The sequence below is a fragment of the Mixophyes fleayi genome, chromosome 3 (assembly GCF_038048845.1).
Source record: "Mixophyes fleayi isolate aMixFle1 chromosome 3, aMixFle1.hap1, whole genome shotgun sequence".
In the NCBI taxonomy this organism is placed as follows: domain Eukaryota; kingdom Metazoa; phylum Chordata; class Amphibia; order Anura; family Limnodynastidae; genus Mixophyes; species Mixophyes fleayi.
The window spans coordinates 59,824,829-59,847,380 of record NC_134404.1 but is presented as its reverse complement, the minus strand read 5'-3'; the positions used below and the strand labels follow the sequence as shown (position 1 = coordinate 59,847,380).

The 22,552-nt window shown below is 41.7% G+C and overlaps 1 protein-coding gene across 1 annotated transcript in view; it reads right to left on the bottom strand.

The window, feature by feature from the left end:
- The window catches only part of LOC142143594 (alpha-1,4-N-acetylglucosaminyltransferase-like), a 50,014-nt gene extending 28,432 nt beyond the window's left edge, over positions 1-21,582 (bottom strand). Inside the window, exon 1 of the mRNA XM_075201560.1 lies at positions 21,508-21,582. The gene's annotated coding sequence lies outside the window, so the exon portion shown is untranslated. The remainder of the gene's footprint in view (positions 1-21,507) is intronic.
- Between the last annotated feature and the right edge of the window lie 970 nt (positions 21,583-22,552).

The following is a 22,552-nucleotide window of genomic DNA, read 5'->3' as shown; positions in this document are numbered from 1 at the left end:
TAGGAAGGGGGCTAATCCTAAGCAATGGTCACCTGAGGCTCTTCAAGCCTTTCAAACACTAAAAGAGTCCTTCTCTTCGGCTCCAATCCTTCGACAGCCTGATGTGACACTCCCCTTCTTCCTGGAAGTAGATGCCTCTAATGTGGGCTTAGGAGCTATTCTCTCTCAACGCTCGGAACAGCAAAAATTCCATCCTTGTGCCTTCTATTCTCGGGGCCTCCTGCCCGCAGAGAAGAATTATACTATCGGGGACAAGGAGTTACTAGCTATCAAAGCTGCATTAGAGGAATGGAGATACTTATTGGAGGGAGCTCGCCATCCGGTGACGATCTTCACGGATCATAAGAACTTGTCATATCTCCAGTCTGCCCAATGCTTGAACCCTCGTCAAGCAAGATGGTCTCTTTTCTTTTCCCGTTTTGAATTAATAATAACCTTCAAACCAGCTGCCAAGAACAAAAAAGCTGACGCTTTATCTAGAGCTTTTGTGACGTCCTCTGATATAGAAGAGGTTTCCAACCATACCATTCTAGACCCCAAATGTATCTCACTGGCTGCTTCATCCACCAAAACTCTACCATTTGGGAAGACCCTCGTGCCTTCTACTCTAAGGAGGAAAATCCTTTCGTGGTTCCATGCCTCTCGTTTTTCTGGACACGCCGGTGAACACAAGACCTTTGAGATTCTCTCTCGAAGTTACTGGTGGCCCTCAATGAGGAGAGACGTCAAAGAGTTCATTGCTTCCTGTGAGCTATGTTCCCAGTTCAAATCCTCCCGCAGAACTCCAGCAGGGTTGCTGCGACCACTACCCATTCCGTCCCAACCGTGGACCGAATTAGTATGGATTTCGTTACTGACTTACCACCTAGTAAGAATCATAACACTATTTGGGTGGTGGTGGACAGATTTTCGAAGATGGCTCATTTTATTCCTCTATCTGGTTTGCCTTCCTCGTCTACTCTGGCTGAACATTTCATTAAAGAGATCTTCCGTATCCATGGATGTCCTTCTGAGATTGTGTCGGATAGAGGAGTACAATTCGTTTCCAGATTCTGGCGAGCCCTTTGTAAAACCTTGGGCATACGATTAGCACTCTCATCTTCTTACCATCCGCAATCTAACGGACAAACTAAACGTGTCAATCAAGATCTTGAGACTTTTATAAGGATGTTCTCTTCAGCCAATCAAGACAACTGGGTAGAGTTGCTTCCTTGGGCTGAATTCGACCATAACAACATGTACCATGAGTCATCATCCAAAACTCCATTTTTTGTGGTCTACGGTCACCATCCGTCTTTTCCGGAATTTCCTGCCCTCCCGCCCACCCAAGTTCCTGCGGTGGAGACTGCTTGTCAGACCTTTAAAAATATCTGGTCTCAGGTCAAAACCTGTTTAAAGAAGACATCTATCAAATATAAATCTTTCGCAGATAAGAAGAGGCGGGCTATTCCACCACTAAAAATTGGAGATCGTGTCTGGTTATCTACTAAAAACATTCGTTTGAAGGTTCCATCTATGAAATTCGCCCCTCGTTTTATTGGTCCATATAGGATCATTCAAGTAATCAATCCAGTATGTGTGAAACTTCTTCTTCCTAAGAATCTTCGGATTTCTAATGCCTTCCATGTGTCTTTACTCAAACCTCTCATTATCAACCGTTTCTCAAATCCTCCCTCAGCTCCGCAGCCAGTTCAAGTTCATCAGGAGGAGGATTTCGAGATTACTGAGGTACTAGACGCAAAAATTTCGCGAGGAGTCCTCCGTTTCCTCGTTCATTGGAAGGGCTTTGGTCCTGAGGAGCGCTCTTGGATCAAAGCTGAAGATCTTAATGCTCCTGCCCTTTTGAAGAAGTTCTACTCCAAAAATCCGGACAAGCCCGGTTCCAGGCGTTCTGTGCCCACCTTTAAAAGGGGGGGTACTGTCACTCACCGGACCGTGAGTGCCTCTTCCCGGACATTTAGGAACCGTGGCCGTCCTCCATCCTGAGGGTCTGCGCATGCGCAGCCCTTTCCTATACTTCAGTGTATGCCCCTTTAACTCAATTGGCAGATCAGGCAACACTCCCTATATTAAGCACCTGTGGTCAACACCACGTTGCCTGATCTTGGAGTCTCATTCCCTATGAGTCTCTGAAGGTGTTCCTGTATTCCTCGTGTTTTCAGCGCTGCTGATTCCTGTGGTTTCCAAACCACTTCTACCTCTGTGGTTTCCAAACCACTTCTACTACTGTGGTTTCCATACCACTTCTACCATCAACTGTATCATCGTGACTGTTTGCTGATTCCTATCCGCTGCCTCCGTGCACTACAGTCTTCCAAACCACTTCAACGCTATTACATATCATTGTGACTGTTTGCTGATTCCTATCCGCTGCCTCCGTGCACTACAGTCCTCTAATCCACATCACGCTATTATATTTCACTGTGACTGTTTGCTGGTTCCTACCCGCTGCCTCCGTGCACTCCAACCTTTGCTTTACATCCACTCACCTGTTCCTCATCAAGTCCGTGAGCTGATTCCTATCCGCTGCCTCCGTGCACTACAGCCTCCAGCCTACAACTCGCCTGTGTTCATTATCGTGACTGTTAGCTGATGTCTATCCGCTGCTTCCGTGCACTACAGCCTCCAGCCTACAACTCGCCTGTGTTCATCATCGTGACAAGTTAGCTGATTCCTATCCGCTGCCCCTGTGCACTGCAGTCTCTTCTCAGCTCTCCTGTGTTTCCTCGAGACTGCGGCTCTCATTGCCATTCGCTACTCTCCGTGATCAACAGCTCCTGGCCTACTCTGCTCTTCCGTGTTCCATCGCTACTGATACCTATTGGTTGCTACTGGTTACCTCCGTGTACCGCAGAGTCCTGCTGCTGCTGACCGCGCTATCACCCATCTACTGCTGACCCGCTCTCCACGCCTTCACGTGTCCCGCTGGTCTACCCTCCTGTCAGCATTGGATTTATATCTCATCAACTACTCCTCTGCTGGATCATCTCCACTCTCCTGGGTCCTCCTTGAGTCCAGTTCCACGTGTTACTGATTCCTGTGGATTCGTGTCCCTGTTGGTCTACTTATCTGTGCGCTGCACCTACGAGACCGCTGCCTCATCTATCCTGGGACTTCTCATCCAGTCGGCCTCCTGCCGCTCAGGTATCGCTGCACTCCTATCTGACTGCCTGCTTCTGAACCACGGTATGCATACTTCTCATTGACTGTGCTGGTGTATTGCATATCTTGCTGGACTGTGTTGGTTCTCCTCTGGAGTCTGCTATCCGCTGAGTCTATTGCCATCATTGACTGTGTTAACTTGTGCTGGACTACTTCAAGAGACTTTCTATATTTGCAGACCTGTTCAGTCATTTATATATATTGTGCATGTTACTGTGGATCGTGTATAAGGTGCCTGTGTATATCCTGTGTTGCAGTCTCTCCCCGTGCACCTCCTTACATATATATTCAGTGGTACAACTTGCTAGTAGCAGACCACTGATCCCTGTTTCCGGTATCACCTGTTCCAGTATCCTCTCACATAGCAGTGGTACAACTTGCTATCGCAGACCACTGACTCCCCGGATACCTCCACTTGGATTCCATTCCTTCACTCAGACAGCGGTACCACTTGCTATCCGCAGACCGCTGACTCTCATCACCTCCTCAGTTCTGTTGGACATTCCCCCTCACTATAGCAGTGGTACAACTTGCTATCGCAGACCACTGACTACCTTCACGTGTCCTTGTCCTACAGTTCCTCGTGTACTATTACCTCCATATTACCAGTGCTGCTAGTCATAGACTTTCCTGAGCATCCCATCATCTGCTGTTTCCTGTTCCGTGATCACCCAGCTACCAGAGTACCCTATTACCATCTACATTGCTCTGGTAAGCCTACCACCTGGTGATCCCTGGGTAAAGACTCCTAGTGCCCGTGACAATTCAATTTATAAATCCAACTCATCTCTTGTTTTGCAAGTTTTGCTATTACATTTCTATCCTTCCAATCTTGTTCAAGTTTAGCAATTCCTATATAGGAAATTAAACAATTGGTGGAACTATTGTGAACCTCTTTAAAATGGCTCAAAAGAGTGTGGTTAAATTCCCATCTTGTATTTTATATAAATGCTCTGACATCCTTGTTTTGAGTGGATGTGTTGTTCTTCCTAGATAGTTTTTTCCACATTGACACTTTAAGGAGAATATCACATTTCTACTAGTGCAGGTAATAAACTGATTGATTTTAAATTTATTACCATGCACTTCAATTTCAATTGTTTTCCTAGATGGGTTTTCCCTATGGTATTTTTACACATTCCACGTCTATGGAATCCATGTGAAATGATGGTCCCCCTTTTTTGTTTTTTATAAGATTCCTTTTACTAGTTGATTCCTCGAATTTGTAGTTTTCCCGTAAATAAAATTAGGCTTATTTGGAAGGATTGGGCCCAATTATCTTTTTTAAAGATCTCCCAATATTTTCCAATTGTTTTCTCTGTTTCTCTGTAATGAATATTATATTATTATTATTATTATTATTATTATTATATTAAAGAAACTGACCAGTCAAGTTTAATTTCTTTTTCTTTTGCAGTGTCTTTTATTTTTTTCGGGTATCCTTTGCTTATAAACTCTTCTGATGGTTTTTCAGATCGAAGGTGAAATTCAACATCCTCCATACAGTTTTTGTCTGTATTGTTTAACCATCTCCTATGGTGTTTACTTGAAACTGGTAATAGTGAGTTGGAGTCAGTTGTTTACTGTACATTTTAGTATGAATACATCCATCCTTAATGTAAATTGTTAAGTCTTAAAAATTAACAGTTTCTACATTTATATCAAATGTTAATTTTATATTATATTGATTCCAATTTTAAATCTTGACAGAAGGATTCAAGAGATGACTTACTTCCTCTCCAAATAAATAAAATGTCATCAATAGACCAGCACCAGATCACCAGGCTCGCCCCAAATAGATGTTTTGACATATAGTGCCTTCTTCCCAATATGACATAAATAAATTGGCATAACTTGGGGCAATCCTGGTTCCCATTGCCGTCCCGAACTTCTGGAGAAAAAATTATACATTAAAATAGAAATAATTACTATTCAAAATAAAAGATATACCTTCCTTTAGGAATTTTTTAAGATGTTGCTCTATATTATGTAACCTGAGAAAGTATTCAACAAGTATTCCTATAATTGTGTAAAGAGAGTTTACATCTGCTCTTACCAATATGTATTGTTCTTCGCATTTAATTGCCTGCAGTTTATTCAAGACATCTGAAGTGTCTTTAAGATACAATTTAGTTGAAGTGACTATTAATTTTAGATGTGTATCAATAAAGGCTGATAAATTTGATGTTATTGAATTAAGCCATGGGGGATTTATTCTAAAATGGTGTCAAGGGGTTTTCATTATTAGGATAATTGTACTTCTCTTCATTAATAACATTCAAAGTTCTATATTTTTTTAAAGTAAAACAATAAGGTTATCTTGAATCTTTTTTAGTGGACCTTTTTTAATTTCTTCATATGTATTTTTCTCCATTAATAAACAAAATAGTTATTTTTCATAGTTCTCTCCCCCCTGTATTACTATCGAACCACCTTTATCCAAAGGTTTTATTATGATAGTCTTATTTTCAGACAAACTTTTTAACGCTTCTTTTCATTCCTTGTATAATTTTTCTTTTTATTCTGTCTTCTTTTTGAAAAAATGTTAAAGTCATCCTCTACTAGTTTCGAGAAGCTGTTCAGAAAACTCCCCCTTACATGTGTGTGATTAAATTCCGATTTTTTCATCAATTTGCTCTTTTGTGGTCTGTTTACAGGATCTTGTTTGAAACTATTCATTGTATCTTGTTGTAGAAATTTTTTTTTTTAGTGTTAATTTACAAATACAATTTTGGAGATCAAGAAAAAGCTTGAATGTTATTCGAAAAGGCAAATTTCAAACCTCTTTCTAAAATAGAAGTTTTTTCATTACTTAATACGTGAGTACTTAAATTGTAGATTTGGTTTTGATACCTTCTTCCTTTCTTATCTTAGATATTGATCTTTCTTTTTCTTTTTTTACTTTTTCCATAATTTTTTTTATTTTCTTATAGAGATTTTTCCCCACCTCCCTCTTTTCTTCTTTTTCTTTTTTCTATTTTTATCCCTTATTTCCATCTTTTGGGATACCTCTTGTACCCCAAAAAAGGGAAGGTTTTGACTCCTCCTAGTAGTATGTTAATTATTAAAATTTAGTAGTTAGGCGATATCTAAGTAAGTGATCAGTGACTACTTGACCTGAATGTGTAAGGATTGTTACTGTAAAGCAATGGTGGGCAACAAGAGTCCTGTGGGCTGCCTGCAGTCTGCTGAGCCTTTACTTCCAGCCCCCTTCCTTCTGCTCCTGATCTTATTAGATCAGCTGACTCCAGCGTTAAGTGACCTCCTCTGCACACAGCAGGAAGGTCATGCGGCATACCAGGCAGAGGAGGGAGTGTTTTGAAATGTTCAGCATCAAGGAGTTTCATCACCTGACAATAGTCTAGAAAAGCAAACCATGATACTCGATCTGTGTAATCGGACCAACCACTTAATGTAACTTAGCTATAAGACTCTGTACCGGAAATATGGTAAGCTTTGCATCTGGTCTATAAACAGAATCTACCAAGGGGTTAAATGTACAATCAGCCTGAACCTAGCAACATTTACTAAAATTATACCCTATTGCAGTGGATTCCAAACTTTTTCAGTTCAAGGCACCCTTAGGGTCTCCAAAATCCCCCACCTTGTTTACCACTGACCCTGTCTGAGGCACCCCTGTGAAATCTCCAAGGCACCCCAGGGAGCCTAGGCGCACAGTTTGGGAACCACTGCCCTATTGTATGCACAATACACAACATATGTAGTGACTATTCTAGACTTTAAGGAGTCAGCACAGTAAGGGGCCTTAAGGTTTCCTAAAACAAGCCCATCCCCAAAAGTAACTCCCATGAGATAACACTGCCCAATCCACTACAGGAATCAGAGTACCTCATCCCCCTTGACCTTTTTTCAAGAATGCAGTGTCACGGGCACTAGGAGTCTTTGCCCAGGATATCACCAGATGATGATCTTACCAGAGTAGTGTATACTACACAGTAGTCCTCTGGTAGCAGGGTGACAAGCGGAACAGGAGAATCAGCAGATGGTGAGAGGATGCCAATGGAAAGTCTATGACTAGCAGCAAACTGGTTATAGATTAGGCAGATATGAACACGAGGATCTTGATGGACGTGAAGACGTGAGGAAAGTCAGTGGTCTGCGTACAGCAAGTTGTACCACTGCTATAGTGAGAGGACTTGTCCAGGAGTAGATAGATGGTGGTGAAGTCAGTGGTCTGCATACAGCAAGTTGTACCACTGCTTGTAGTGAGGGGACTGGTTCCAGGTGCAATTAGGTAACGGGGAAGTCAGTGGTCTGCATACAGCAAGTTGTACCACTGCTATAGGTGAGGATAGGCACAGGTGTCGATGTGTGGAAACATAGAATGTAGACACGGAGAGCACAAGGAACTTGATCCCAAACGATATACACAATTCAATAATAATATGACAAGCGCTGCTTGGCAGAGACAAAGTCACTACTGAAATCCAGGCCAATGGGAGAAAGTCAATAGCATATCTATCTCATGGAGATAGAGGATTCTATAGGTAAACAGATAACAGTCCAAGCGGATATGCAGTAAACGAATATAGACAATAGAGAGTAAGCATACCGCGGTTCAGTTGAGCAGGCTGTCCATGAGAGAATACAGGAATAGTAGAGCGGCTGAATGCCAGCACGAGTAGAGACCACAGGTAAATGGTAGCAGTAATCAGCATCTGGGTTAGAAAACAGGCAGAGAACTTGACACGAGTAGAACAACGATGATTAATGCAGGAATCACAGGAGACAGCAACACGAGTAGAACACTGGAGTAAATAGCAGTCTGGAAGCCGCAGAAGAGTAAACAGGAATCAGCAGGGACTGAAGACACGATGAACACAGGAGAGTTGAAGCGGTCTGGAAACCGGCAAAGCGATGTACAGGAATCAGCTGGAACTGAAGACACGATGAACACAGGAGAGTTGAGGCGGTGTGGAAACCGGCAGAGCGATGATCAGGAATCAGCTGGAAACTGAAGACACGATGAACACAGGAGAGTTGAAGTGGTCTGGAAACCAGCAGAGCGATGATCAGGAATCAGCTGGAAACTGAAGACACGATGAACACAGGAGAGTTGAAGCGGTCTGGAAACCGGCAGAACGATGATCAGGAATCAGCTGGAAACTGAAGACACGAGGAAGTACACAGGAACACCTTCAGAGACTCACAGGGAATGAGACTCCAAGATCAGGCAACGAGGTAATGAACTCAGGTGCTTTAAATAGGGAGAGTTGCCTGATCAGCCAATTAACTAAAAGCAAAAGGTCTGAAGAGTTCATAGGGGCTGCGCATGCGCAGATCATCAGGATGGCGGACGGCCACGGTTCAGAATAGTTGGAGAAGAGGCACTCACGGTCCGGTGAGTGACACGCAGGAATCAGAAATTTTTAAAAAGGGGGCAATTTCCTGGGACAAGTTGTTGTTTTGATTCGGAGAAAAGCACCAGCTGGAGGCTATAGCTTGATCAGACTTAAAATTTTTAAGCCACTGAAAAGAAGCACAGCTGCACTATACACCATGGACTAAAGGTCTGCATCCTTTCGTGTACCCACCAAAAGTGAGCTGATATTAGATCAGACCACTGCCAAGCTGGCAAAATAGAACTTGGAAGGCATACATTTCCCGAGTGCAATGTGTTGTTGCCCTTCACGCTTTTTTTGCTACAGGCCGGGAACTGCTAAAATTGTTGCTAAACTGTAGCTTTTGAGTGATGTTTATTGTTATATTTAATAAACCTACCATCTGTTTTTGGGAGATATCTGTGGTGAGATATCTGTAGTGAAATTGATCCCTTGTTTGATCCCTCAAGGAGGATCTGGTTGTTGCTCCCTTTAATCGGTCAGTATTCTAGTATCCCTCCCTCCTGGATCTCCAGAAAGGGAGGTCCAGAAAGTAGGTATGCTGTTAATATTCTTTGTCTATCTTGAAACTTCTTACTTCCAACCACCAGAAGCTACCACTTTTCCCATTAATTCTGTCCTCATCCAGGATAGCCAATGGTGCATTTCTCAGTAACCATCATGTTTTCTGCCTGGACACGTAAATAAGCAATTTCTAGTATGGTTAATCTTTATGTGTTGTGCTCCAGTGTGACATCTACTTATCGCGTGTGAAAAACATGACTCATGTCTGACAAATATCTGACCGACCATCCTGAATAGCAACACTGGTTTACATATTAATTCTGCATTTATCTGCATCTCTTAAGGTGTGTTCCTGAACCAACGTGTCTCTAATTCCTCTTTGGCTGTCTGACTTCTGTTTATTCAACACTTTTAACAGAATTCTGAAGCCTTAAACATGATGGAGTCCATCAGTGAGGACCACGCTTCAGAGATTGTCTGATAATAGATTGAATCTTTAGTCTCATTCCTGGCAGTTACAAAAAGTTCATATAAAACTAGTAGGATTTTACACACAGACAATACAAGACTTTCAAAGTCCAGGAGAAAAGGTGCTTTGTGTATTTGAGTTGAAGGATTAGGTGACTTTTGTATTAAAATTAGCACATTAATGATCTGCAAAAATATATGTACAATGGGTATATGCTAGTTAGGTGGTGGTTCCTCAGACAACTCCTCCCCTTACACCAGCTTAGCTTGTAGATGATAATCATAAGTTTCATAGTTTCATTAATCAATGTTGCCATCCCATTTCTAAATCAGTGCATTTAATGTACAGTGTATTCTTATGCTCCTTACAGATGCAGCTATAGCTATATAAAAATACGGATGCATAGTTGTAGCGTTATGTCTAGCAAGGTGAACCATAATATTACTGTCCAGTATTATGTCCAGCAATAATAATACCTAGTAGGATGTCCACCAGTACCTACTTGTTGTTTTGAGAACAATCAGATGACATAAGATTCCTGGTTCTTGATGACAGCTGATCCTCTTGGTAAAAACAAGATTGTCTGGAAACTTGCTGCACTTCCTCTTCAAAGGATTTTCTTAGATGGTTTTAATGTTTGAATGTCAGTGCAGTGTTTTTAATAAATTGAAAATTGAGTTATAAATGCCTATATTGTGTTTTTACCTTCTCTTTTTTGAGTCATACTAGTTTACAGACATGAGAATGGAATATAAAAGAATTGCCTGCAGGAGAAGTATAAAAAAAACCACAGCCTAAAAACACCTATCACTACAAGAAAAATGTAAGTAGACATACAAAGGGGGGATAAGGAAAATGCCTGCTGACATTTTTACTCCACTCAGGTCATCTGTGTATACACGGCATAATAAGATATATCTGAGCACTTGTTGCTAAGATCTAGAACCTTGTGGTGTATGACCTACTTCACTATATGAATTTATTATTTTTTTTATGTGGATCCTCATATGAGTTGGAGGAATCTGAAAAGGAGGACAAATCTACAGAGAATTTTATTTGGAGATCTCTATGGAATTTTTTCTTCCATTAGGTGGACTTTTAATCTAGATATTTTGTTTGAATTGCTTATGCATATCTTCATGCACATTAGGGACCTGATTCATTAACAAACACAAAACGAATATAATGTGCGTTTTTTTGGTTTTTTTTTAAATAAAAGCATATATATCGGGCATGTCTCTATTCAACAAGGAGCAGATCTGTAGAAACGTCTGTTAATGAATATGGATGTAAGTCCACTCTGCTTTAACAGACAATACATTGCATTATATGTCCAATACATATGTGGAATATAAAGTCCCAAATGAACGCATATAAAAAAAATTATTCAACTAATGTCAACTGTTAATAATATAATCATTGAAAAAAACATGAAAAAATAAAAAATTTCTCCCCTCTTCCCCCATAAAATACATTTATTAGGATGTTATGAATGTCTTCTGTACATAAAATATATTTTTACTCTTGGTCCTGTTTGCAAATACATGTTCTAATATGCATACAGACATGATCACTAGTAATCTGCACATACACCAGACCTGTAAATGGTGCAAGTGATCAAATGAAAATCACGTACCTTAGAAAAGCGCAAAGCTTCAATTGGATGCTGCTATATGTGCTTGAGCTTGGCACAAGCATACTGTGCACTGAATTTGCCTAGTCCCCTCCTGTTCCGCCCTTGAAACTGTAGGCTGTAGCAAGGGTCCTTTGTGCTCAAAGATTAATTGGATGTTGCTGTGTTATTTGGTATATGCATCGGTTCTGGGCATGCACAGTGCAATTTTATGCAAAATACAGCACGTATTGGCATTTACACTCCTTAAAGAAAAAGACCCTACTAATGACCTCCTCTCGGCTAAATCCAGGGGCCATGTCTCCCTGCTCATCCTACTGGATCTCTCCATAGCTTTCAACACCATGGTCCACCCCCTCCTGCTGCAGCCTCTTCTTTCTCTTGGCCTCTCTGGCACCGCTGTTGGATGGTTCACCTCATAACTCGCCAACCACTCTGAGGGTAGCTCAGAGTGAAATATTGGGAAAGTTGTGAGGCTGAACTAGTGTAAATAATATAGGTGGGAGTAGGGTAAGCACTAATAAAGATTTGATATTTGGGACAGAGTCTGGTCTGATTTTGTAGGAATTCCATAAGTTGGTAGCAGCATGAGAGAAGTCTTGTAGTCGGGAGTGAGAAGTGGTTACCAGAGACAAGGCGCAGTTAAGAAGTTAATCTAATACGGCGTGAGGAAGAGTATTCCAAAATTTGGATTTTTATATAGCTCCATGTAGCAAGTGTAAATACTGTACAGTGCTGCACAACTAACTAGTAACAGTTGACATTTGACACAACGCAGCAATTTTTCATTGGTACCCCGTAGGATTACAGATCCCTGCATCTGTCCCTGGTACATAAAATCCACGATGAAGAAAAATTCAAGCTACAATGATACTATTGAACTTCAACAGCCAATTGAAAATCAGAGAATTCAGTTGACTATTGGAAAGATGCATCTACCAGTGCTACAAGTGATAGCTCTGGTTGCCTTTCTGCAACTGCTCGGAGCAGTGCTCCTTTTGTGCGGCCACTCAGATTGTGCTATAGCAATGCAAAACTCCTAAATGTGTTGATGGACAGAGTAAAACCTTCTGGTGATACACTGTCACGGGCACTAGGAGTCTTTACCCAGGGATCACCAGGTGGTAGGCTTACCAGAGCAATGTAGGTGGTAATAGGGTACTCTGGTAGCTGGGTGATCACGGAACAGGAAATAGCAGAAGATGAGATGCTCAGGAAAGTCTATGACTAGCAACACTGGTAATATGGAGGTAATAGTACACGAGGAACTGTATGGACAAGGACACGTGAAGGTAGTCAGTGGTCTGCGATAGCAAGTTGTACCACTGCTATAGTGAGGAGGAATGTCCAACAGAAACGAGGAAGTGATGAGAGTCAGCGGTCTGCGGATAGCAAGTTGTACCGCTGTCTGGGTGAAGGAATGGAATCCAAGTGGAGGTATCCGGGGAGTCAGTGGTCTGCGATAGCAAGTTGTACCACTGCTATGTGAGAGGATACTGGAACAGGTGATACTGGAAACAGGGATCAGTGGTCTGCTACTAGCAAGTTGTACCACTGAATATATATGTGAGGAGGTGCACGGGGAGAGACTGCAACACAGGGTAAACACGGCACCTTAACACGATCCACAGTAATATGCACAATATAGATATATATATATGAATGACTGAACAGCACTGCAAATATGGAAAGTCTCTTGAAGTACTCCGGCACAAGATAGTACAGTCAATGATGGTAATAGTCTCAGCGGATAGTAATCTCCAGAGGAGAACAAACTCAGTCCAGCAAGGTATGCAATACACCAGCACAGTCAATGAGAAGTATGCATACCGTGGTTCAGAAGCAGGCAGTCAGACAGGAGTGCAGCGATACCTGAGCGGCAGGAGGCCGGCAGGATGAGAAGTCCCTGGATAGATGAAACAGAGGTCTAGTAGGTGCAGCGCACAGGTAAGTAAACCAACAGGGACACGAATCCACAGGAATCAGTAGAACGAGAAACTGGACTCTTGGAGGACCCAGGAGAATGGTGATGATCTAGCAGCAGGATAGCGGATGAGACACGAATCCAATGCTGACAGGCGGGTAGAGACCAGCGGAACACAGGAAGGCGTGGAGAGCGGATCAGCAGTAGATGGACGATTAACGCTGGCAGCAGCAGCAGGACTCTGCGGATCCCCGGAGGTAACCAGTAGCAACCAGCAGGTGCAAATAGCGATGGAACACGGGTGAGCAGAGTAGACAAGGAGCTGTTGATCACGGAGAGTAGTGGATGGCAATAATAGCAGCAGTCTCGAGGAAACACGGGAGAGATGAGATGAAGGCTGCAGTGCACAGGGGCAGCGGATAGGAATCAGCTAACAGTCACAATGATGAAACACAGCCGAGTTGCAAGCTGGAGTCTGTAGTGCACGGAGGCAGCGGAATAGGAATCAGCTAACAGTCACGATGTTGAAACACAGACGAGTTGTACGCTGGAGACTGTAGTGCACAGAGGCAGCGGATAGAAATCAGCTAACAGTCACGATGTTGGAACACAGACGAGTTGCAAGCTGGAGGCTGTAGTGCACGGAGGCAGCGGATAGGAATCAGCTCACAGTCTTGATGATGAACAGGTGAGTAGATGTGGAGAGTGGCTGAAGTGCACGGAGGCAGCGGATAGGAATCAGCAAACAGTCACAATGATATGAGATAGAGTTGAAGTGGCTTAGAAGACTGTAGTGCACGGAGGCAGCGGATAGGAATCAGCAAACAGTCACAATGATACAATTGATGGTAGAAGTGGTATGGGAACCACAGTAGTAGAAGTGGTTTGGAAACCACAGCGGTAGAAGTGGTTTGGAAACCACAGGAATCAGCAGCGCTGAATAAACGAGGAAACACCTTCAGAGACTCATGGGGAATGAGACTCCAAGATCAGGCAACGTGGTGTTGACCACAGGTGCTTAATATAGGGAGTGTTGCCTGATCTGCCAATTAAGTTAAAGGGATATACACTGAAGGGTAGGAAAGGGCTGCGCATGCGCAGACCCTCAGGATGGAGGACGGCCACGGTTCCTAAATGTCCGGGAAGAGGCACTCACGGTCCGGTGAGTGACAGTACCCCCCCTTTTAAAGGTGGGCACAGAACGCCTGGAACCGGGCTTGTCCGGATTTTTGGAATAAAACTTCTTCAAAAGGGCAGGAGCATTAAGATCTTCAGCTTTGATCCAAGAGCGCTCCTCAGGACCAAAGCCCTTCCAATGAACGAGGAAACGGAGGACTCCTCGCGAAATTTTTGCATCCAATACCTCAGTAATTTCGAAATCCTCCTCCTGATGAACTTGAACTGGCTGCGGAGTGGATTGATTACTTGAATGATCCTATATGGACCAATAAAACGAGGGGCGAATTTCATAGATGGGACCTTCAAACGAATATTTTTGGTAGATAACCAGACACGATCTCCAATTTTTAGTGGTGGAATAGCCCGCCTCTTCTTATCTGCAAAAGACTTATATTTGTTAGATGTCTTCTTTAAACAGGTTTTGACCTGAGACCAGATATTTTTGAAGGTCTGACAAACAGTCACCACAGCAGGAACTTGGGTGGGCGGGAGGGCAGGAAATTCCGGAAAAGACGGATGGTGACCGTGAACCACCAGCCCTTGACTTTTTGAAGATGACTCCTGAGATCCATCTTCAACGTCCGATGACGTCACGAACGCCCGATGAGGAGGAAGGCGTTCAGACTGAACCTTATCGCACAGATCCGTAGATAAAGGATCCTGTGGAGGAGGACCTGGTGGAATAGACGAATGCTGTCTTTTGAATGAAACCACTTGAGAGAGACAACGATGATGACATTCAGCTCCCCACGATGTAACTTGAGAAGTGCGCCAGTCAATCTGGGGAGAATGACATTGAAGCCATGGAAGGCCTAAGACAATCGGACTTGTCGTAACAGGAAGAATTAAAAACGAAATCTCTTCATGGTGTAGCCCACCAATCTGAAGCGTTACTGGAGACGTACTCTGGGTGATGAGACCATTGATGAGACGTGATCCATCCATAGCAGTCACAGTAATCGGTGTTTTCAAGGTAATCACTGGTAGGGACCATTGATTCACTAATGATTTGGAAATGAAATTTCCTGCTGCTCCGGAATCAATCAGTGCTTGAGCCTCAAAGGATTTGGTAGCAAAGGAAATCGTAACCTCAAAAGCACAGGCTTTTAATTTCGTAGAAGATGGAGAGGACTCCAGGAACCCTAACCTTATCTCCCCAGTATTGGTTAGAGCCCGGCATTTCCTGGGACAAGAATTGAGCATATGCGTGGAATCGGCACAATAGATACAAAGTCTATTCTTTATTCTTCGGTCCCTCTCCTCTAAAGTTAATTTGGAGCGACCTATCTCCATGGGTATCACCGGAGATGAAGCTGGGTGAAATTGAGGATTTGAGAGAAGAGGTGTTTTAACCGAAGTTGTTTTCTCAGGTTCTCTTTCACGAAACCTCAGGTCTACACGATGGCAAAGAGAGATCAAATCTTCTAAAGAGGAGGGTAGTTCTTGTGAAGTCAGTGCGTTTTTAATTTTATCGGAAAGCCCCTGCCAGAAGGCGGCGATCAGTGCCTCAGCATTCCACTGAAGTTCAGAGGCTAATATCCGAAATCTAATGACGTACTGAGCCACAGTGCGAGATCCTTGGCGAAGACGGAGAATGCTGGATGCAGCGGAAATAACACGCCCTGGTTCATCGAATACACTTCGGAACGTGGAAATAAATTCGGCACTATCCTGTAACAATGGATCGTTTCTTTCCCACAGAGGGGAAGCCCATGCGAGAGCTTGTCCAGAAAACAATGAAATAAGATAGGCCACTCTGGAACGATGGGTAGAAAAATTTTGAGGTTGGAGCTCAAAATGAACTGAGCATTGAGTAAGAAAACCCCTACAAGTTTTGGGGTCTCCATCGTATTTTGACGGAGTAGGCAGGTGAAGCGTGGAAGCCGTAAACACCTGGGATGGCACTGGGGAAACGGAGGAAGGCACAGGAGCATCAACAGTAGTTGTGGCATCTTGCACAGACGGTCTTTGGGAGGCTAACGCCTGGTAACACCGCAGTAAATGCCGTTGGCGAACTTCCTGTTGCTCAATACGGGTAACCAGATGCCGCAGCATCTCTTTGGCTGTAGGTTCCGTATCTGGGTCTGTCATGGCCTGATCTTACTGTCACGGGCACTAGGAGTCTTTACCCAGGGATCACCAGGTGGTAGGCTTACCAGAGCAATGTAGGTGGTAATAGGGTACTCTGGTAGCAGGGTGATCACGGAACAGGAAATAGCAGAAGATGAGATGCTCAGGAAAGTCTATGACTAGCAACACTGGTAATATGGAGGTAATAGTACACGAGGAACTGTATGGACAAGGACACGTGAAGGTAGTCAGTGGTCTGCGATAGCAAGTTGTACCACTGCTATAGTGAGGAGGAATGTCCAACAGAAACGAGGAAGTGATGAGAGTCAGCGGTCTGCGGATAGCAAGTTGTACCGCTGTCTGGGTGAAGGAATGGAATCCAAGTGGAGGTATCCGGGGAGTCAGTGGTCTGCGATAGCAAGTTGTACCACTGCTATGTGAGAGGATACTGGAACAGGTGATACTGGAAACAGGGATCAGTGGTCTGCTACTAGCAAGTTGTACCACTGAATATATATGTGAGGAGGTGCACGGGGAGAGACTGCAACACAGGGTAAACACGGCACCTTAACACGATCCACAGTAATATGCACAATATAGATATATATATATGAATGACTGAACAGCACTGCAAATATGGAAAGTCTCTTGAAGTACTCCGGCACAAGATAGTACAGTCAATGATGGTAATAGTCTCAGCGGATAGTAATCTCCAGAGGAGAACAAACTCAGTCCAGCAAGGTATGCAATACACCAGCACAGTCAATGAGAAGTATGCATACCGTGGTTCAGAAGCAGGCAGTCAGACAGGAGTGCAGCGATACCTGAGCGGCAGGAGGCCGGCAGGATGAGAAGTCCCTGGATAGATGAAACAGAGGTCTAGTAGGTGCAGCGCACAGGTAAGTAAACCAACAGGGACACGAATCCACAGGAATCGGTAGAACGAGAAACTGGACTCTTGGAGGACCCAGGAGAATGGTGATGATCTAGCAGCAGGATAGCGGATGAGACACGAATCCAATGCTGACAGGCGGGTAGAGACCAGCGGAACACAGGAAGGCGTGGAGAGCGGATCAGCAGTAGATGGACGATTAACGCTGGCAGCAGCAGCAGGGCTCTGCGGATCCCCGGAGGTAACCAGTAGCAACCAGCAGGTGCAAATAGCGATGGAACACGGGTGAGCAGAGTAGACAAGGAGCTGTTGATCACGGAGAGTAGTGGATGGCAATAATAGCAGCAGTCTCGAGGAAACACGGGAGAGATGAGATGAAGGCTGCAGTGCACAGGGGCAGCGGATAGGAATCAGCTAACAGTCACAATGATGAAACACAGCCGAGTTGCAAGCTGGAGTCTGTAGTGCACGGAGGCAGCGGAATAGGAATCAGCTAACAGTCACGATGTTGAAACACAGACGAGTTGTACGCTGGAGACTGTAGTGCACAGAGGCAGCGGATAGAAATCAGCTAACAGTCACGATGTTGGAACACAGACGAGTTGCAAGCTGGAGGCTGTAGTGCACGGAGGCAGCGGATAGGAATCAGCTCACAGTCTTGATGATGAACAGGTGAGTAGATGTGGAGAGTGGCTGAAGTGCACGGAGGCAGCGGATAGGAATCAGCAAACAGTCACAATGATATGAGATAGAGTTGAAGTGGCTTAGAAGACTGTAGTGCACGGAGGCAGCGGATAGGAATCAGCAAACAGTCACAATGATACAATTGATGGTAGAAGTGGTATGGGAACCACAGTAGTAGAAGTGGTTTGGAAACCACAGCGGTAGAAGTGGTTTGGAAACCACAGGAATCAGCAGCGCTGAATAAACGAGGAAACACCTTCAGAGACTCATGGGGAATGAGACTCCAAGATCAGGCAACGTGGTGTTGACCACAGGTGCTTAATATAGGGAGTGTTGCCTGATCTGCCAATTAAGTTAAAGGGATATACACTGAAGGGTAGGAAAGGGCTGCGCATGCGCAGACCCTCAGGATGGAGGACGGCCACGGTTCCTAAATGTCCGGGAAGAGGCACTTACGGTCCGGTGAGTGACATACACTTAAGAATTGCTACTATAGGGAGACTCGTTGATGAGATTCTGTCCTACTACTGCACATTTTTAACCATATAATTATTATGTTATGCTATTTTTTGGAACCTTTTTAGTTAAAATAAGGCTTGGATATATAATATTTAAATATATTCAATACATTGCATTATTTTTATTATGTGACTTTAAGATATGTTTCATTAGGCCTAGTGTGCCTTCTTTCTATCAATCTTCATCTCCTGCTCCTCTGTGGGTCTCCGCTTTTGAACAGGGCAGAGAATGGGTGACCCAACAGGTTATCGGAATTTCACAGAAGCAGAGATTATTTGATATTATGTATGTATTGATCTTGTAGGAGCTGATGATGGGTCCCTAGGTATAATTAAGTAAGTGAAGAAAAGGTTACATGTCACAGTTTAATAGCGGACCTTACAATTTTCCATCCGCACATGGTACTAAAGTGAGGTTCTACTTATCTGTTAGGAGAACAGTTCATATGTGTTATGTGGTGAGTCAGGCACACCTGTTTATAAGATTTATACATTCATATAAAATGCAGTTATGTGGAATGCAGATGTAGCAATAAGGAAAGAGGATGTAGTTATTAAAAAGGCAGGGTAAGTCACCGCCCTTGGCCTTGGACTACATGTTATTAAATGCTGTATCTAAATTGTCTCTGAAAGAATCTTTTCAACTATAATTGAGCAGAAAAAAATAAAAATGTTTACAGATCATCCTATTAATTGAAAAATAGTTTTAAATATATCTTTAGCGTTCTCTTTTAATGCAAATAACAATGATATACAATGCATTCCTTATAACTACATCTTGTATGATTCAATGTATAACCTTAAATAAGGGTGTGGCATCCCATAACACATATGACCATCTATTACTCAAAATAAGCTAATTCTTATATGTGTAGTATGTCCCTATAAATAAATATATACAGACACATTAGCCACCTACTAATAAATAATCCATTATTTTAGATTTTTACAAGAAAAATATGTGAGTTTAATTAATTTCCTACACTTTGCTGTACCCTAGTCCTTCTAACGTAGGCATAAACTTACAGCCACAAAATACTGCCTTACATGTGTATTTTCAATTACATGTATCTTAAGATAAAAGATAGTCATCAACATGACCACGATAAAGATGAATATAATATGTATAGAGTTTTAGAAAAAGAATAATTGAATACATAAATCAATAAACTGACGTGTTCACGCCCCTAAAATAAATAAGGGAATACGTCACAGGGGTAAATGTATAAAGCGGAAAGTTTTCCGGCGGGAAAAAACAATCAGATTCTAGCTATCATTTAATTAGTACATTGTACTAAATGATAGCTAGAATCTGACTGGTTGCTATAGGCAACATCTCCACTTTTCAAACCCGCCAGAAAACTCTCAGCTTGTACATTTGCCCCCAAAAATCGAAAACTCAACAGTAGAATGTACATTTAGCTAATATAGTTCATAAACTAACAAAAAACATATATATTGGAGAGTAAGAGTGCTATCTGTTTTAAAATTAGAAATAGGTAAATTAAATTATACTTATATTCAATCTCTTGATAAGATGTTCCTTAATACATTTTTCAATGGTGAAATCCAAACATAAAATTATTATACTATAACATACACACACTGAGAGAGACTACAGTCAATTTAATAGCAGCCAATAAACCTACTAGTATGTTTTTGGAGAGTGGGAGGAAACCGGCACCTCCAGAGGAAACACGGGGAGAGCATGCAAGATAAGGCCATGGTTGGGAATCGAACTCATGGTCCCACTGCTGTGATGCAGAAATTCTAACCACTAAGCCGCCATGCTGCCCTCTTCAAATGTGAATCTGTGAGCCGCATTCCATAATGTAGATCCCCTCAAGGTAATGCACTTACTAAATATATTCTTAAGCTTTTCACATATGTCAGATCTCAATAGTTAGTCAATAATGTATGTAGAGAGGTTCAGACGGAATCATAGAAAAGGTTGTCTCATATCAAACATGTTCACGTGAAATGAAAATAAAACAGATTCTAGTGCAATGTGTTTTGAAATAAAAACATACAAATTGTATTAAACACTAGAAGAAATAAGAGCCAACTCCATAAAAATGTGCCGGTATTCCTATCAGAAAGCTGTAAATAGCGAGCATATCACAGATATTAAACAGATGCCAGGATAAATGGCAGCTGGCAATTTTCAAACAATCATGGTAGTTGCTCCTGTTTCAAATAACCAGTATCTTCTGATACGTTTCGAGCCTGAACATAAAGGGTCTTTATCAAGGCAGGTACAGGTTCAGTGAACAGGATCCATATCTATAGTGACTGTCGTATTTATATCACACTATTATTTCCAATAAAATTTTTGCTTTTCATGTTTGGATTTCACCAGTGGAAAATTTATTGAAGAACATCTTATCAAGAGATTGAATATAAGTATAATTTTATTTACCTATTTCTAATTTTGAAACACTGGTTTATGTGAAACAGATAGCACTCTTACTCTCCAATATATATTTTTTTGTTAGCTTATGTTTCTCAACGTGTGTATAGTTGGTTTGAGAGAGCTTGGAGCTGCAGTCATGTGGGAAGCCCTCTAAAAGAATCTCTTTCTTTTCTCTTATTAATATAGTTCATAGCCAATACTTTATCTTTCCTTTTTTGCACTGAAAACATACAATAAGCAAACATATTGTTTATTAAATTCCTAAATTCTCTGCATAATAGAATTAAAAATGTGAATAACCGCAAATAAAAAAAATACAATTTCTATTTTTGCACAAGAAAAAAAGTTATTTTGAAATGTGTCATTGTGTTTTAGTGTACTGTTGCTCAGAAAATCAATGTATACAATTTAAATAATACAAAAATACATAGTAAAGTTTAAAAGTGAGCACAAACTTTTTCAAGAGAATATTTATTTACAGCAAAGTGATACCATAATAGCCAAAAAAGTTATATAAAGGACCCTTAACTCTTCAAAAAGTCAAGATGCATTAGTTTAAAATGAAATATGCTATAAGAGTAAAATATGAAAAAAAAACTATAGAACAAAAAAAGGAAGAAAGTCAAATATTCTAAAAAAAAAATAGAATTATAAAGAACATTGTATATTCTGTATCATAAGAATAGCATGCCGTACCTTATATCTGTAGACATATAATACAGGAAATGTCCATGCACCAGATAAACTAGACAAGTGAAGCACTGATACAGAACTCAGATATTTGTCAATGTTTAGCTCTGCTCTCAGCTTACAGATTTATAAGGTGCTTGTTCCACGTGTTATGCACTATTGACTATATAATAATGCAAATATTACTATTCTCATTCATTTGAGTCTATCTAGTATTTTTCTGACCAGACTCTTTTTTTTTTTTTTTTTGCTGCATTATTTTTCTTTCTTGCTTATGGCAATAGTGGTTTAAAATCTTACCAATGCTTCATATCTCAGTTTTGCTGTATTGTAACTACACATTATACATTCATAACAACAATAACAGCAATATCCGTGGTATACACCACCTCCAAGTTACTACACTGATTACATGAACAAGGATTCTCACGTGACCAAAACAGTAGTGCAAAACTATGGAATAGACATAGAATTGCTATTATAGGTATAAACTGCTGTCAATAATATGTTTATAAACAGTGAGCTCTATGTCATTTCTTACAATCGCTGAGTTTTGGGGCCTGATGCTGAGATGATCACCAAATAGGCATAATTTACACTCAAAAGAGTCGCCAGATAAAATGGCATATTTACGCCCCATATGCTGATCCATATGTATCACAAGATGCCTCCAGCTGTAAACCTGCAGTATATACACCAGGTTTATATCTGGTTTACATCTGGCATATGTACACCTACATATGCATACACACAGGTCGCAAGCACAAGTAAAGTTTGTTAACATTTGATTTGATAGTGAAAAACACATCCGCTATTATGTTTCATATCGTGCTGCAGATATGATACTTCTGAGTTTACAATCAGCCATAAAAAAACAAAAACAAGAGAAATTACGTATTCAAAAACTGGTACACTCATCTGGAAGATATATGTATATTTAATACAGCTCAATGTAAGTGACACTTTGATTGTAAGTTCCACAAAAGTGTTACAAAGTTTAACAGCGCAGAAAGAACCTTTAAAAAAGACCTTTAAAAGAAACTGGAATATT